Source organism: Colius striatus, chromosome 13, assembly GCF_028858725.1.
Source record: "Colius striatus isolate bColStr4 chromosome 13, bColStr4.1.hap1, whole genome shotgun sequence".
NCBI lineage: Eukaryota > Metazoa > Chordata > Aves > Coliiformes > Coliidae > Colius > Colius striatus.
In genome coordinates this window covers 1,676,668-1,693,647 of record NC_084771.1, presented here as the reverse complement: position 1 = coordinate 1,693,647, position 16,980 = coordinate 1,676,668, and positions in this window count along the sequence as shown.

Genomic DNA, 16,980 nt, shown 5'->3' with positions numbered 1-16,980 from the left:
CAAAGCCCCTGCCCACCACAGCCTGTGTCACCTACCTGTCCTTTTGCTGTGCCCCTGCCAGCAAAGCCCCTGCCCACCACAGCCTGAGTGTCACCTACCTGTCCTTTTGCTGTGCCCCTGCCAGCAAACCCTCTGCCCACCACATCCCCTGGCACTGTGTTCTGGGCTGGCTGCCTCCTGGCTCCAGGCCTTTGGTGGGGAAGGGGTGACAGCCTCATGGATGGCAGCAGGCTCTGGGTTGGCACTGGAAGGGGAAGGTGGGCAGGATCCCTCCCAGGTTCAATCACCAGCCCCAGCTTGAGTTGCTGAGCAAGCATCCATACCCTGCCTGGCACAGACTCATGGCTTGGGGGGGTTGGAGACATATCAGCCTGCCCTGAGCCACGGGCTGGCCTGGCATGAGTGAGGAGGTGCCCAGGGGTTGTGACAGCTTGCCAGGGGCCAAGATGACATGGCAGGAGGGGAGCAACGTTCACTTCCACAGCGGCCATGCGTGGAGCTGACAGGAGCTCTCTCATGCAGAGCTCCCAGTGATGATGGAGACTTTTTTCAACTGACCTTGGAGGAGATATTTTTGTGGAGGCATCTCAGCCTGCCAGTGCCTCTCCTTCCTCAGCCTATAACCATCATTGCAAGGAACAATGTGAGAGACGCTCCCTCACCACATTGCCAGCCATGTGGCTGTGATGGAGAGGAATTAGTCAGAGACCTCTGGACACAAAGGGAGCTTTGAGCACGCTGCTCACTGCCTCACAACTCTGGCAGGTCCATGCCCAGGTGGGTCTCACTCCTGCTTGGAGCTACAAGCCTGTTATCACAAGCTGAGGATGATGCTGAGAGCTGGGACCCCTCTGGGGTCCTTGTTCCTACCTCCTTGTTTCTACCAACACAGCTTGTTCCTATCTCAGAGGAGTGGGATTCATCCTGGAGGGGCTTATGTGATAGCCTTGACAGCTAGAAATGGTCACAGCTGCCACCCTAAAATAACCCAGCCAGACAGATTTGCCCTTCTTTGGAGACAGGCAGCAGAGAGTAGCTGAGGCTAGTCCTGGCCAAGAACAAAAGGCTGGGAGGGACTCCCCCTCCAGAAGCTGCCCTGGAGACCTGTGCCTGTGGGAGGGCTCTCAGAGGACAGGGTAATGAGGAGTTAAATCAGCCCTCTGCCTGGCATCTGAACCCTGAACTCCTCAGATGGAGAGGAGGATGAGGGGTCTCTAGAGCATGTGAGAGGAAGGCTCCCTCGCTACTGAAGCAGCCCAGCTCCTTGAAGAGGCTCAGAGGTGGTGGATCTGCAGCCCCAGCCATGCTGAGACCCTGGGCACTGCAGGGGGTGCAGAAACACCCCAGGGGCAGCCACCTCCAGCAGCACCTCCAGCTCTGGCACAGCCTCTGGGTGCAGCTCCCTGCGCTCTGCACAAGGTTTGGCAGCAGCTCCCCACCTGAGGCACTGCCTGCCCTGGGGGCTCTGCCACTGCCGTGCCCTGGAGCTCACCACGTCCATGGAGCGAGGGGATGGAAATGCTCGTGTCTGCCTAAAAATGCCACCCTGAGACGAGCAGCTTTGCAATGGCACTTTGATACCCCCCCTCCAATTGCTGTGGTGTGTCCCTCCCACCCTGCTCTGCCCCAGCCCTACTGGCCCTGTGGTGAGTGGGGGCAGGGAGCTGGCTCAGCCCAGGGGCACTGCAGCCCCTATTCCCTGCATCCCACCTTGTCCCAGATAGCACCCAAGGCAGCTAGAAAGGGAATAAGGGACTCAGATTTTGTGCCCAAGTGGGCCAAGAGTTGTTTCTGCACCCATGGGACCTGGGGCAGCCACTGGCCTGGGCAGCCCAGGGCTGGGTCAGGGACTGTCCTGAGCATCCTCTCCCTGCCCACGCCAACAAAAAACCAGCCTGAGCCCAAAGAGGTTTAGAGCACGGCAGAGGCTTTGCAGCCCCGGAGGAGGAGCTGCCTGTGCCACCATCTGTCTCAGCTCACTCCTTCTCCCACCCGGGCAAGGGTCCTCAGCTGGGTCCCAGCACCGGGGCAGGGGCTGCGGGGCACAGGCAGAGCCCAGCTGTGTGAGGCTGGGGCTGGAAGGGAAAAGTCTGGTGGGTTCCACGGGTGCTGGGTCAGGGTCCCGGGAACTGGGAGGGGAGTGAGGTCAGATTTGGGCTCCAGCAGCCTTGCACAGAGGTCTGGATCGGGACTGGGAGGGTTCCGGCTGGGGGAAGCAGCCCCCGGAGAGAGCGGGTGCGGATCCCGAGGCTGCTCCGTGCCTGGGAGGAGATGCCCGGGTCCGGAGAGAGGGATCCGTCTGGCGGAGGGGATGACGCCGGGGTCCCGGCGGGGAAACGCGGCTCCCGGGAGATGGGGGTCGGGTTGCCAGAGGAGGGGGTGCCGGGGGAGAGGTGCGGGAAGCCGCGGCCCCCGCAGCCCCGCGACCCGCGCAGCGCCGTCACCCGCGCCGTGCGCTCACCTGAGCGGGCCGCGCCGGGGCAGGAGGCAGCCGAGGAGGAGGAGGAGGAGGATGAAGGCGAGGGCGCCGGCCCGGAGCGCGCCCATCCCGCCGCAGCCCGCAGCCCCGCCGCCCCGGGCGCACGGGCATGACCCGGCCGGCGGCGGCGCCCCCGCTCCCGCTCCCGCCGCACCGGGGCCGCTGCCGCCGCCGCTGCCGCCGCCTCCCCCCGCCCGGCGCCGCTCCTCATAGTCCGGGCGAGCGGGAGCCGCCGCGGGGTGGGCGCCGGCCGGCTGCGGGCCCCGGGAGCCGGGCGGAGCCTCGGCCGCCGCGGCGGGGAGGAGGCGGGCACGGCCGCGGGGAGCCCCCCGCCTCCTCGCCGCCGCCTCGGGGTCCTCTGCCGCCCCGACGGGGCTGTCCCGCAGCCCACGTTCGCCTCGGGGGGCTCCAGGGCCGTGCCTCGGAGCCGGGGTGGGAGGCAGCTCCCCGCGGGCACTGCGAGGCTCCGGGGCTGCGGCGGGTTGGGGGTCGCGCCGGGGAGCCGGGACCGAGGGCTGCGCCGGGGCTGAGGGATGCGGCAGGGCCCGATGGCCGCGCCGGGACGGGAGGATGTGCGGGGCTGAGAGATGCTCCGGGGCCGAGGGGCGTGCGGGGGGCTGCGGGGGCCGAGGGAAGCCCCGGAGGTGCCGTCCGTCGGAGCGGGAGGAGGCGGCCAGGGAGCGCCGGGCTCCTGCCCCCTCCCGCTGCCCGGCCCGGCGGGGGCTGCCAGGGGAGCAGCTCGGGCCGGGGCACAGACCGCGGGTTGGGGGGGTCAGTCCTGCTGCTGGCGCCCCTGGGCTCGTCTTTCCCAGAGGCTCAGTGGCCGGGCAGCCCTGTCCCTCGGGAGGGACGGGTAAGCTGCTCGGAGCAGGCAGGATGGACAGGCGTGTCAGCGGGATGCGGGAGCTGCAGCGGCTGCAGGGAAGAGGGAAACCTGAGCAGAGCGAGGGGAAGCGGCTCGTTAAGGAGGGCGGCACAGGCACGGCTGCACTCTGCTCGACTGCCTCTGCCCTGTGCCCTGGGGCACCCGGCCGAGCCGCAGCCACCTCTGCTCTTAGGCGATCTGTGACTCATTTGCGAATAACGTTCAAAGAGAAGAGTGCAGAATAAACCCTTCCCGGCGGATACGTTGTTGAGGTTTCCGTTCAGCCTACCGTGGCTGGCTCGTCTCATTTATTTGTGTTAATTACAGTGTAGTAGTGGTTAGGAGCCGCTGTACGAAGCCATCGCCGCGGGGGTTTGCAGAGGAGGATGTGGGTGGAGGAGGAGGAACGTGCGATACCTCCCGTGGCCGCTCTCCCCAGGGCGAGTGAGGGGCTGGGGTCTGCGCTGGCTCCCCCTCAGCACAAGGGCAGCACAGGGCTGTGAGAGCTGCCCGCTGAGGCTGCTGCAAGGGAGGCAGCGGGAGCCAGGGCTGACTGTGCGAGGCCGAGCCTGGGGCACCTCGCCCAGCGCCGGGGAGGGGACGGGGGCTGGAGGCAGCGGGCAGGAGTCTTCGTCCCCGTTCATCAGCTCTCCCCAGCACCAGGAGCTGGGAGAAGTCTCCTCCTATTACCGTTGCCATTAATGTTTAGCGGGCTGCGCTGCTGGCAGGCGCAGGGCAGGATCTGTGAGCCCTGGGGCACGGAGCAAACGCACGCTGTGCGACAGCTCCTCTTTCACTGCCTGTCCGAGCTAAGTGGACCTGACATGGTCAGGAGGAGGAGGAGGAGAGCGGCCGCATCCTCTCCGCCCTCCAGGGAAACTGAGGCACGCGTGCGGCACACCCGCATCATCTGCCGAGGGGCCCGGCCGTGGCTGGAGCGGCCACCGAGCTGCTTCTGCGGGCTGCCGTGAGCACGAGCTCTCGAGAGAAGCGGCTGCACGCCTCGGCTGCAAGTGCTGTGGTCAGCAGGGCAGCGGTGCCCAGCTGCCGGTGCCCGTGCACAGAGCGGCGAAGGCAATGCGGCGAGGCGGCTCCGTGCAGGGCAGGGCTGCAGGCGGCCAGCGCTGCGGAGAGCAAAGCGGTGCTGAAAATAAGCTCGGAGAAAATGAAGGCAGCGAGCATCCATCCCATCGGGAAGGCGAAGGCTGCGCTGATTTGTTGTTGGCCGAGTCCGGGTGGGGGGTGAGGGGGTGGGGTGGATGGAGCAGGAGCTGCAGAAGCAAGAGCCCGGCTGTGACCTGGGGGAGTGACAAAGAGAGGTTTCTCCCCCACGTTCTTCAAATCAGAGCGTGAGGTGGTTTTCCTGTAAGCAGCAAAGGTGCCAGGCAGCTGCCAGAGGAGGCATGGGCTGCCAGGCTGCGCTCCCGGGGCTGGCAGCGGGGAGATGACACCGTGACCTGCGCTGTGGGCAGCGGCTGGCAGCCTGGTGCAGTCCCCAGGGCTGGCACCGGAGTGGGCCTCTCTGGGGAACCCTCTGTCCCCTCCTGAAGCCACCCCCGTCACGGTGCCGGGCTCTGCTCGCAGGGGAGACAGAGGAGGCAGCAGAGGCGGGGGCTGTGGGGCTGCTCACACACGGAGCGAAGTGTGACATCTTTCTTTCCTTCTGCTACGTCTGAGCCCGTGTCAAACTCTTCCCCTGGGGCCACTCTCAAATCTGCCTGGCTGCAGAGGCTGCAGGAGGGCTGTGCCCATGCCGACCCCTCCCTGCTGCTCAGCCCACGCGTTGCCACATCGGTGTGTTTCCTCCGGAGGGATAAAGCCTGTGGTACATTCACAGCCAACCCAGTTCCGAAGAGCTGAGTGATTCAACTGCTTGAAAACAGGTCTGGGTTTGGGTTTTTTTTTTTCCCAGAGACAAGAGGTGTTTAAGCTTCATTTGGGGATGAAGGGTTGCCTCTAAGATGAATTTTGTGTTCTTAATGTTGGGAGGAGTGGGAGGGAGAGCAGTGGGTGAAGGAACACGCCTTGCTCTTCATGTAGGGTCACAAAGTCCCCCTGGGCTCCATCCACTGTCAGCTCCCCACAGGGGGAAGAGCAGGGCTGCTGCTGCCCTTGCTGCCCTTTGTCCTTCCAAGTCAGCTTGGAGCTTCTCCTTTGCCCAGAGCGAGGAGAATGTGCAGCAGCAGGGCAGAAGCTTTGTTTGGGTAGAGGTTTGTGATGGGCTTTAAGCAACCTGCTCCCTGTCCCCTCCAGCAGGCTCAGAGGGGCTTGGGGGGTTGAGAGCAGCAGACAGGCAGCTCCCATTTCAGAAGGGACCTCACAGCCTCAGCCCCAGCCAGGCCAGCCCATATCACACACAGGGTCAACTCTGTGGTTAATCAGAGGCAGAGACTCTGCTTGTTTTAATTAGAGAGCATCACACAGCAGGCATTTCCATCCCCTTTCCTAACTTCCTCCTGCCTCCCTTCTCCTCTCCCAAGGCTCTCAGCCAACCAAGCCAGCTCTGGACCTCTCCTCTCTCTAGTGCCCTGGGATTGGCATTTTTCTTTTCAGAAGCTGAGGCAGGGGACAGGCTGGGTGCAGAGGGCTGTGCCAGCCAGAGTGCCAGCATTGCTGGGTGCTTCTGCTCTGCACCCATTGTTCAGCGAGCTCTGGGGAGCAAAGTGCTCCTTGGGAAAGGTTCAAGACCTCTGTGCCTTCAATTTAGGGCTATGTCAGCTCCCCTTTCCATTTCTTTAGTCCCCTGTGCAGGGAGAGTGAGGGAAAGCAGACAGTCTCTTCAATGCTTTGAAGGAGGGCAGCAAAATAAATGGGAAATAGCTGTGTGTCTGCCTTTGGGGACAGGACAGGACAGGACAGGACAGTCCCTCTGCCCAGGGTGGCCAGGGCAGTGGCTCCCCCAAAGCCAGAGCTGAGAGGTGTCTGGGTGTCAGATTAATGCTGGGTGTGAAATTAATGCTGGGGACATTCTGGAGGGTGGCAATGCATTGCTGCCAGCCTGTGCCCTCCCTGGCTACCCAGCCTATGCCCTCTGGGCTACCCAGCCTGCTCTCTCCCTGGCTGCCCAGCCTCTGCCCTCCCTGGCTGCCCAGCCTGTTCTCTCCCTGGCTGCCCAGCCTGTGCCTTCCCTGGCTGCCCAGCCTCTGCCCTCCCTGGCTGCCCAGCCTTTGCCCTCCCTGGCTGCCCAGCCTGTGCCCTCCCTGGCTGCCCAGCCTGCTCTCTCCCTGGCTGCCCAGCCTGTGCCCTCCCTGGCTGCCCAGCCTGCTCTCTCCCTGGCTGTCCAGCCTGTGCCCTCCCTGGCTGCCCAGCCTGCTCTCTCCCTGGCTGCCCAGCCTGTGCTCTCCCTGGCTGCCCAGCAGTGCCCAGCTTGGGTGCATCACTCTCACTGAATGGCACATTCCTCCTGGTTCCCTGCTGTTGTGCTGGTCCCTGTCTTTCCCCAGAGAAGCTGTATGATGGGCTGTGGATGCCTTCCTTTGACAGCAGAAGCAAAAAGTCATCTCAGGGCAATTCATACATGGCAAAGGGATGAGTAACAGCAGTGATGGGGACATGGAGACCCTGCTAGCACCAGAGAGCCAAACCCTCACCATGGCTCAGCAGGGCAGGTGGGCACTTGGGTTCAGGTGTAGCTGCCAGAGGGACAAGGGCAGGAGATCCCTGCCAGTGGCTCAGGAACACGCTGGGTGCTGGGGTGGATTTGGGGCTGCTCCTTGGGGAAGGTGGCACCGTGGCATGGGAGGAAGGGGCAAGATGGCAGCAGTGCTGGGGAGCCCAGTGAGTGCTCAGTGCTTCTGCAGCAGTGTCAGAGGGGCTCAGTGCCTCGCTGAGTCAGGCAGGGTGACCCAGAGGAGACTGCAAACTGAACCGAGGCGTCGGTCCCAGCTCCAGCTAACGTTGCTCTGTGATTCTGTGGCACTTCTCCAGGCTAAAAATACCCCTTGTGTTGGTGCAGCATGGGGAGGGCACTGCTGCTGCTGCTCTGTGCTGCAGGCCCAGCCAAGCACAGCTGGCCATGGGGCTGGGCTGGCCCTGCAGTGCCCATGGGGCTGCCACTGCTGCTCCTCAAGCAGCCAAGCACAGAGGTCACCTCTTCTGTCCTCCTCCTCTGAGGTGAGCTGGCACCTCTCTCCAGCTCTGTGCTGGATGCAACTGCTCAGGCAGGCAGTCCCTAAAAGACCATGTGGGAAGAGAGCACCTGCAGTGACCTCTCTGAGCTGTGTTTCATCCCAGCACTGAGCCCTTTGCTGGTCGTGGAGCATCACACTTGCTCATATGGGTGCTCCTCAGGAGCTGCAGCTGGGACACAGCAGCTCTTCTGGGTGTTCCTAGGACTGAGTCTGGCCCACCTGAGGAGCAGCAGCAGAGCCCTTTTCCCAGCAAGGCCTGAGGAGCTCAGCCCACCACTGTGGCTGTGGGGCTACTGCATGTGCTAAGGAAATGTGCTCCCAGCTCCTCTTGTACATCTGTGGGGACAATATGAGGCTGAGGGACCTCAACTGTCCCTGTGTGTCCAAGCTGCAGGGGAGCTGAGGTTGGGATCCATGGGCAGGTGGGCAGAGGGGACAGGGCTGGCAAACCTCTCCCAGGCTTGGAAGCAGTCCCAGCACAGCAGGATCCACTGGGACAGCCCCATCCAACCTTCACCACTCTCCTCAACATGAGACACCTCAGCCCTGTGCTACTCAGCTGCCACAAGCAGATCACTCAGAGCAGGGCAGGATCTAGCTTTGGGGCCATACCTGCATCCATGACAGAGCCTTTCAGGGTGATCCATAGGGATCTGCTCCTCTGTATCATTGTGCAGAATATGTCCTGCCATCCTGGGCACTGATGCTGTTGGGGCTGGTGCCACCCTGCACAGGCAGCCAAGGAAGGGCTGGGGCATGTTGCAGCAGCCGTGCTGCCAGTGGCCATGAAGCTCAGTGCTGCCTTGGGGAGGTCTTCTGTGCTCTGTCAGGACCTGCACAACGGCTGCCTGAGCCCTGCCCAGCATCCAGGAGCCCTTGGGCATCCTTCCTTCAGGCTGAGGGGTGTTTCAGATGTTGCTCTCCCAAAAAGAGAGTCCAATGCTTATTGTTCAACCTCTCATCTCACAGGTGTTTGTCCTCACATGTGCAATGTGTTTCTGTTATTTGTGGCAGGTTCTCAAGGGAATGTTTCATAGAATCACACAGTCACAGCATGGTGGGGGCTGGAAGAGCTCATCCAGCCCAAGCCCCTGCCAAAGCAGCTCCCACCTACATCAGCTCACACAGGAACATGTTCAGGGGGGTTTGAAGAGCTCCAGAGCAGGAGCCTCCACACCCTCCCTGGGCAGCCTGGGCCAGGGCTCCCTCACTCAAACACTCAAACAGTTTCTCCTTGTGTTTCAATGGAACTGTTTGTGTTGCAGCTTCATCCCATCACCCCTTGTCCTGCCACTGGATACAACAGAGAGAAAGTGCTGCCCCAAGCTCCTGACACCCACCAGTGAGAGATTTGGAGCTATGAATGAGATGCCCCCTCAGTCTCCTCTTCTCCAGCCTGAACAGCCCCAGGGCCCGCAGCCTTTCCTCACAAGGAAGATGCTCCAGTCCCCTGAGCATCTGGGTGGCCCTGCACTGGCCTCTCTGCAGCAGTTCCCTGTCCCTCTGCAGCTGGGGAGCCCACAACTGGGCACAGGACTCCAGCTGAGGCCTCAGCACATGTGGCAGAGCAGAGGGGGAGCAGAAGCTCCCTGGCCCTGCTGCCCACACTCTGCTGGATGCCCCCAGGCTGCCATTGGCTTCTTGCCCACGAGGCCACGTTGCTGCTCATGGGCAGTTTCTTATCAGCCAGCACTCCCAGGTCTGTCTCCTGGAGCTGCTCTCCAGCAGCTCACCCCCAGCCTGGCCTGGTGCAGGGGGTTGTTCCTCCCCAGCTGCAGGACTCTGCCCTTGGTGACCCTCAGCAGGTTCCTCTGTGCCCCATCATGTATGAGGGGGGAACTCCCACCCTGGCCTGACTTCTTGGTGATCCTAACTTGCCTTTTCCCATCTGTGGGCTGCAGACTTTGTGTGCTGGTGGTTCTCTGCTCTGGGTCAACGACGTGGGCTGTATTTGCAGCCGGAGCAGGCGCAGAGGGAGCTGCAGACAGGGAAGGCTGGAGCAACAGAACCACCTCATCCTGTGACCTTGGCAAGCTGAGCACGCTGAGTGGGGAGATTTAATTTAGATAAGTGTCAAAGCAGACTCTTAGGGCCAGCAGCAAAGCCTATCACAGATTCCACCCCCTCAGTGGGTGCCTCACTCCTCCAGGGTGACCTGTCCCTTTGCCACCTTCCTGTCCCTTCTCCTTTCCCACAGGTCACCCCTTTTCTGACTGGCTTGTTCCCAAATCCCCCTGTGTGGGCTGCTTCCCCCTGAGACTGTGGGTGCAGGAAGGGAATCACAGGGAGAAGCCTTGTCCTGGAGCAGAGCTCTCCCTTGGCTGAAGATGCTCCCAGGAATGGCTTTGCTTGGTGATGGTGGCATTTGGTGGGGTTGGGGTCTGTCAATGGCTGTGGGGAGCAGTGCTGGGGGCGACAACACTGGCCTGACCCCTGCTCTGGTGACCTCCAGCATTTCCAATTCCTCTGGGGAGAATCTGCTGCATTTTGACACTGCAACACCCCCCAGTCCCTGACCTCTGCCACCCCATCCCCTGGGAAGGAGGAAAGCTGCTGTGCAGAATTGATGCCTGGGCCAGTGCTGAGCTAAGGGCTGTTGCACCAGCAAAGGCAGGTGGTGGAGGTGGGGTAGGGTCAGCGTGGTTCCCAGCTCTGCTGCCCACTTTGGGGTACCCAGCTCCGTGCTTCCCTGGGCAGGGTTGCCATGGTGATGCACATCCCTGGCTGCAGCAGGAGCTTTGAGGAGCTGTGGTTGCTGCTCTCACCTCTGCTGCCCCCTGCCCCGGGCTCCAGTGGGCTCTGGGCTCAACGTTTTGGAAGGAGATCAGTGGGAGCAAAGCAGGCAGCAGCACTGCATGGCCTTACCCACAGGCTGCCCAGCCCACCCTCATCCCATGGGCTTGGGTTTTTACACTAGAGACCCCCAGGAGGGACTGGTTTGGAAAACAAAGCATCACACACCTGTGGCATCAGGGAGAAGGGATAAGAAACCAGCCTCCATGCCCCATGCCCCCCTTCCCTGTGCTCCCCTGCTGCTTCCCTCCCTGCCACAGCCACCATGGTAGAGATGAAGGATGTGTTTAATTAGATGGCAAATCCTCCCTCTGCTGCTGCCCAGATGCAAACAGCAGCAGCTGCTTCCCTGGGGAAAGCTGGGCTCTGGCAGTCAGGGATGCTCAAATGGCACCCACAGCCCACAGAGCTGGGGAGTGCCACGGTGCCAACAAAGCTGTGGCTGCTGGGGACAAAATGCTGGCTGCCACCTCAGGGGATGCAGAGGAAGGTGCTGTGAGGAGCATAGTGTGGCCCTGGGGTTTGCTCTCTCTCCATCCTCTGCCTCCCACCACTGCTGTGGGCTCTGGAGCAGCTGTCCTGGGCTTCCCACTGCAAGTGGCATCCTGGCAAAGGCATCTCAGCCCATGTGATCACCTTGCCATCCCCAGGGCACGAGGCTGTTTGTCCCTGTGCAGCTGCCAGCACACAGGGACTGCATCACATCAGTACATTTAACAACTGGAGCAGCAAATGAGCACCCTGTCCCCAGGAGCCACCTCAGGAGAGGAGCCTGCCTGGCCTTGGTGGCTTCTCTCTGCCTGGCTCAGCTGCAGGGGGCACACAGAAGGGTTGTGCAGATGCCACTCTCCAGCTGACTGAGAGCTGCCTGCATCTGTGACTCTGGAGAGAGGCAGTGGGTGCTGGGGAGCAAATGGCTGCATCTCTCACCCCCACCCTTAGGTTTGCTCTCCAGGAAATGCTGCAGCATGCTCTCAGTGGCTTGGGCACGAGGTGTTGTGGCAGCAATGCCACCCCAGAGGCTCTCACAGCCATCCAGCCCAGTCATCATCTTCTCAGTGCCCACTTGCTTGTGGAGAGCAGAGCCCTGCTGTGGCTGACACCCATGGGCTGTGGGGAGAGCTCAAGGACAGGGCTGGGAGCAGTGGGTCAGACCCTGTCCCCTGGTCTCAGGAAGAGGCATCACCCCTGGCATGCATGGGCAAGCTGGAGCTGGGGCTGGCATGGGGGAAAGCAGGACAAGCATCTTCCTGGGTTCTGGATGTAAATTCAGGAGAGGTTCCTTCTTTGCATGGCAATCCAAGGCAAAACCATTGCACACACAACTCTGCTGAAGGACTGTCCTGGCTAACCCAGGACCACCCTCAGCATCATCCTCTTTTCCTCTGGGCTCAGGGAAGGCTTGGGACAAGTTAGCACCTCCTTGGCTGTTTGGAAGCACATGAATTCACCTGAACCTTCCAAAAGGAGGCTCAAGGGCAGCAAGAAATAACAGGGGATGCCCCAGGAGCTGAGCCTGCACCTTGCCTTTACAGAGCCCACTCTGGCTTCTCAGGGTCAAACACAAACACAGTGATTCTGGGCTGCATTTGCTCTCCTCAGGCCCCAGCAGCTCCAAGGAGGCAGAAGGACATTTGTCTTTCTCTTCCAGGATTTTCTGAATGGTAAATGAGAACAGTTCCAGAATCTGACCCCACGAATGGCAGAGTGAGAGAGTAATGAACAGCCCAGGGAGCAGCAGCGTGAGGCATGTTTACCCTGCTTTAGGAAGGAGAAAGGCAGTGGATGTGAAAGGCAAATGTGCTGGAAAATCACACAGGGGACAAAGCATCCCCTGCTCCTTCTCCCCAAACCTGTGATTGACCCAGGGACTCGCTGCATCGGGCAAGGAGCCTGGGGACAATGGAGGGGAGAAACGAGAAACAGCGTGGAGCAGGATGTTGCCCCCGGTGCCTGCAGGAGCCGCCGGGGCTGCTGGGTGGAGGCAGCAGGCAGCAGGCAGCAGGCAGCGAGCCCCGGGGCTGCCGCTCGCATCAGCTTGGCCCCGGGTTGTGCTGCCAGCGCCCCGGTCCCCTGCACGCGTGGGCAGCCGTGCCCGCACCCCGCACCGCATCTGCACCCCGCACCGTGTCCGCATCCCGCACCGTGCCCGCATCTCGCACCGTGTCCGCACCCCACACTGTGTCCTCACCCTGCACTGTGCCCGCACCCCGCACCCCGAGTGGCATCCGCAGCCCGCACAGTGCCCGCAGCCCGCACAGTGCCAGCACCCCGCACCGTGTCCATATCCCGCACCGCATCCGCATCCGCACCCCGCACCATGCCCACATCCCTCACCGTGCCCGCACCCCGCACCGTGTCCGCACCCCGCACTGTGTCCTCACCCCGCACTGTGTCCTCACCCTGCACTGTGCCCGCACCCCGCACCCCGAGTCGCATCCGCAGCCCGCACAGTGCCCTCACCCCGCACCGTGCCCGCACTCCACACTGTGCCTGCACCCCGCTCCCCGAGCCATGCCCATCCCCGCGCCGTGCCCGCTCCTCACCCAGTGCCTGCTCCCCGCACCATATCCACACCCCACTCAGTGCCCGGACCTCACACCGTGCCCATCCCCACACCGTGCCCAGCCCCGCACCCTGCCCAGCCCCACACCATGGCCAGCCCCGCACCATGCCCAGCTCCGCACCATGCCCAGCCCCGCACCGCACTGGCCCCGCCGCCCTGTGCCTCCCGGCCACGCAAGGTGCGGGGCCAGCGGGGCTCGGGCTCGCATCGCCTCCGGGATGCCCCGAGCTGCAGGCGGCTGCAGGGGCTGCGCCAGGACACGTCCCGGCTGTCAGAGCTCGGTGCTGGGACGCAGCTGCTGCAGGGGGAAGCAGCGGCACCGCAAAGCAGCCCCGGGCGTGGGCTCGTCTGCTCTGCGGGCCGGCTGTGAACTGCACCTGGGTGAGCTCGGCTGCGGGCACCTCGGCCCTTGCTGCCACCAGCAGCTGGTGCAGGGGGATGGCGCCGGGTGCCAGGGAGAAGGGCATTGCCCCTGGCTTATCCTGCTTGCTGCTGGGACCTCAGAGCCTTGGGGGAGCAGGGCTGAGGGGCTCGGGGTGTGGGTCCTGCCTCACACCCAAGGCTGGTTCCCATTGCCAGCCCTTGGCTGAGCTTGGCAGGGGTTTCAGCCTCCTCCTCTCGCTGCCCTTCCTCTGTCATCCCACAGCACTGGCCCGTGCAGCCGTCCTTCAGCGTGCCTCCCCTGTCCTCTGCCAGCCTCTGCCAGCCTCTGCCAGCCTCTGCCAGCTCTTTGGGGGGGTTTAATTCGATTTTTATTAGCCCATTTTGCAGCAACCCAGGAATACAAACAGGACAGTGAGTGCAGCCAGGCTCAGGCAGCTGCGAGTGGGCAGCTGGGCAGATGCTGCCAGTGCCACTGTGACCTTCCCACAGTCTCCTCTCTGCTTGGATGGGGCTGCCTAGGAGAGAGCAGGAGATTTTGCATGGTAGGAAAATCCCTGAGCATCCCTGGCTGCTGCTGGGAGCTGCCTGGTAGCCTCATCTGCCCTGGAGCACTCCACAGCAGGACGCATCCCAGGCTCCCTGGCCCCGGGGTGGTTTTACCCTGCTGCTGGGTGAAGCGAGGCAGTGAGGCAGGTGAAGGAGGACAGTTAAAATCAGCAGCAGATAACAAGAAGTTCAGCCTGGCCAGGGAAGCAGCTGGCTATAAATAGCAGCAAGGTTCTCAGCTGTGACAAGATACACTGGGATTGTTCCCACTGCCCTGTGTATAATGAATGAGGGCACTGCACACGCTGCAGCTGCCTCCTCTGGGGTGGGTGGGGGCTGTGCCAGCATTTTGGGGGTACAGGGGGCTTTGGAAGGGTTGGTGCCCACTGAAGTGTGTGATTTTGTGTCTTTAAAAACACAGCCCTGAGCCCAGGGCAGGGCAGAGGATGAACCTGTGGGGATGTCAGCAAAGAAATCAAGTAGGAGTGGGGAAACTCCCTCCTTGAAACTGTGGGGCTGAGGCAGCTGAGGGAGAGCAGGAAACCTCCTCCCAGCCAGCCCCTCTGTGCCTGGCCTCCCTGCTGCCTCCTGGCTCACCCTGGGGAGGGCTGCCCACATGCCCAGTGTGCCCAGTGTGCCCAGGGGCACAGGGCAGGGCAGCAGGAGGCTGAGACAGGCAGGAGGCTGTCCCATGCCATCAGCGTGATGAGAGAGGCTGGGACAGGCTGTCTGTGGGCATTAGGGGTGAGGTGGCTGCATATGGGGATGGGGACAGGGAAGATGCTTCAGTTCTCTGCCCCATCTGCTCCTGCTTCCTCTCCCATCCCACCTCCTTGCCCTGATGTGCTGGGGAGCTGCAGAGCTGCGGTGCCCACGGGGCTCTCCCTTTGCCCTCATCCCCTCTGCTCATCTCAACCTGGGGAAAACAGTCTGAGCTGCAGCTGTGAAGCACCAAGGATGGAAGAGAAACATCTCCAAAGACCCCAGAGAGGCCTGACCATGCCAGAGGTGTATTTGGAGATGTACACGTGTGTTTTTTCCCTCCCAACCCTTCCTCTGGGTGCAGCCTGTCCCAGTGGCAGAGGAGGAAAAGGCTTCTGTGTGTGTGGCCTTGCAGGGCAGTCCTGCCTTCTATTAATGAGTACAAATAGCTGAGCCCTTAATTGCCTCCTAGGGGGTGGGTTTGGACATAATTGGCCACTGCCCAAGGGTCAGAACAAAGGGCAAAGGGATGGGGGTGGATTTCTAAGCATGGCTATTTTTAGCAGCCTGGCACAGCTCTCTCCTGGCTGGCAAACAGGGATGCACCTCCCCTCCATGCAATCACAGAATCACAGAGTGGGGGGGTTGGAAGGGACCTTTAGAGATCATCCAGCCCCCCTGCAGAATCCTTTCCCTGCAGTGTTTGCTCTGCCAATGAGGAACTTGTTCACTTCTATGGGCTGCCAGGTTCCCTGCAGCCCCACCACTGCCCTTGGGGCCTCATCCAGGAAGGGGCTGAGCTGCAGGATCGCTCCAAGCATATGGATACACGCTGAGGATTTGCAGGAGAGGCTCTCCCAAGTCAAATGCAAAGGGAGAGGGATGGGAGAAGCCTTTGCAGCATCCCCCTGGCCACACGTAGCCCTGGGGCTCTGCCCCGCTGCTGTGGGCAGCGTTTGGGGAGCTCACCCAGCTGCTCAGCTCACAGTGCTGCCAGAGGAAAGGCAACTCTACCCTTCTGCATGATTTCATCTCCAGGGAGAAGGAATCCAGGGAGGGGATTTCCCTCTTTTGCCCATCTCCCTGTGTTTTGCAGCTCAGCTTTGGAGCAGTGCCAAGAGACAGGCTGGTCCCCAGTGCCAGCAGCACACAGAGCTTCCCAGCACAGGAGGGGAACGCTGCCAAACTGGGCCCAGGCACCAAGAATGTAAAGCCCTGTGCAGAAATGAGTCTCCCTTTGCTGCCCACCCCTCTCCCCCATGGGGTAAAGCTGCTGCTTGCCCCCAGGCTGTTTAGAAAGTGCAGGGGCAGCAAGGCTGGCATTCCCATGGCAAGGGGAGAGGAAGGGTGGCGTGGTTTTACCCTCAATGGCACATTTGAGGGGTTTAAAAGATCATCTGATATGTTATGAGTTATATTTAGGGGTAGGGGATGGCATTTTTTTCCCCTCCTGGTGACCAGGGACCACCCAGCCTGGGCTGAGGGGAAACTGCTGCAGGGAGTGGTGCTGAGGGGTGCTGAGGAGCAGAGTGCCACAGCTCTGGGGTGCAGCTCAGCACCATGAAGCTCTGGCAGCATTGGCACAGCTGCCTCAAGGGATGTTTCCTCCCAGCCCATCTGTAGGCAAAGCCAAGGTGGGGCTGGCTGGGTGGGCAAGGAAGGGGCAGGGGTCCATACAAGGCAGCCCACCCTGCTCCTGGCCTGCTGCAGCCCAGGGCCAGCCCAGCCTCAGGGACAGCCAGGCTCTGCCACCTCGCTGCCTGGCACAGAGCGAGGCATTGAGGGACACAGCAGGGCTTTGTCCAGCCCGTGCCTGCCAGGAAGGACCCGGTTGCCCTCTGCAGGCTTCCTCAGCCCTGTGCTGCTGCTGCTGCAGCACTCAGGAGAGCAGTGAGCACCCCTGACACATGGGGCACTCACAGGTGCTGGGGTGCCCACAGGATGGGGGGCACCCACAGCTACTGGCTCTGCTGCAGCCCTGGAGCCACGACCTGTCACTTGGGGACCCCTCAGCTGTGCCTACCCCAGTGCTGCCCCTGCAGGGGACCGAGCAGCTGCAGGATCCCCATCAACAGGGGGAAACCTCCCAGGCTGGTGCCCCCAAGGCTGGGAGCAGGTCCCTGGGATCCCCATTCCTTACTGATGGGTGCAGGGGAGTTGGGGGAGAGACAGAGGGGCATCAGTGCTGTCCTATGGGAGACGTGTCCCACACTGGGCAGCTGGGAGAAACACAGCCCAGCTGGGCCAGGGGGGTCCCCAGAGCCACAGAGGAGGGGACACCCCATGAGCAGCCCCCCAGGATGCTCTCTGCCCTTTGCAAAAGCCTTTTCCCCCTCCCAAGAGCTCTGAGTGGGGCCGTGGGGCAGCTCTGCCCACGCACCCAGGAGCTGGCAGCCAAGGGGTGCTGCTGGGGGGGCGGGAGGCGGGGTCCTGTCCCTTTAAGGGGGGTGGCTGTCACTCACAGAGCCCTTTTCTTTGCTGTCGAGCCGGGCCAGGCACCCAGAGGGGGAGACAC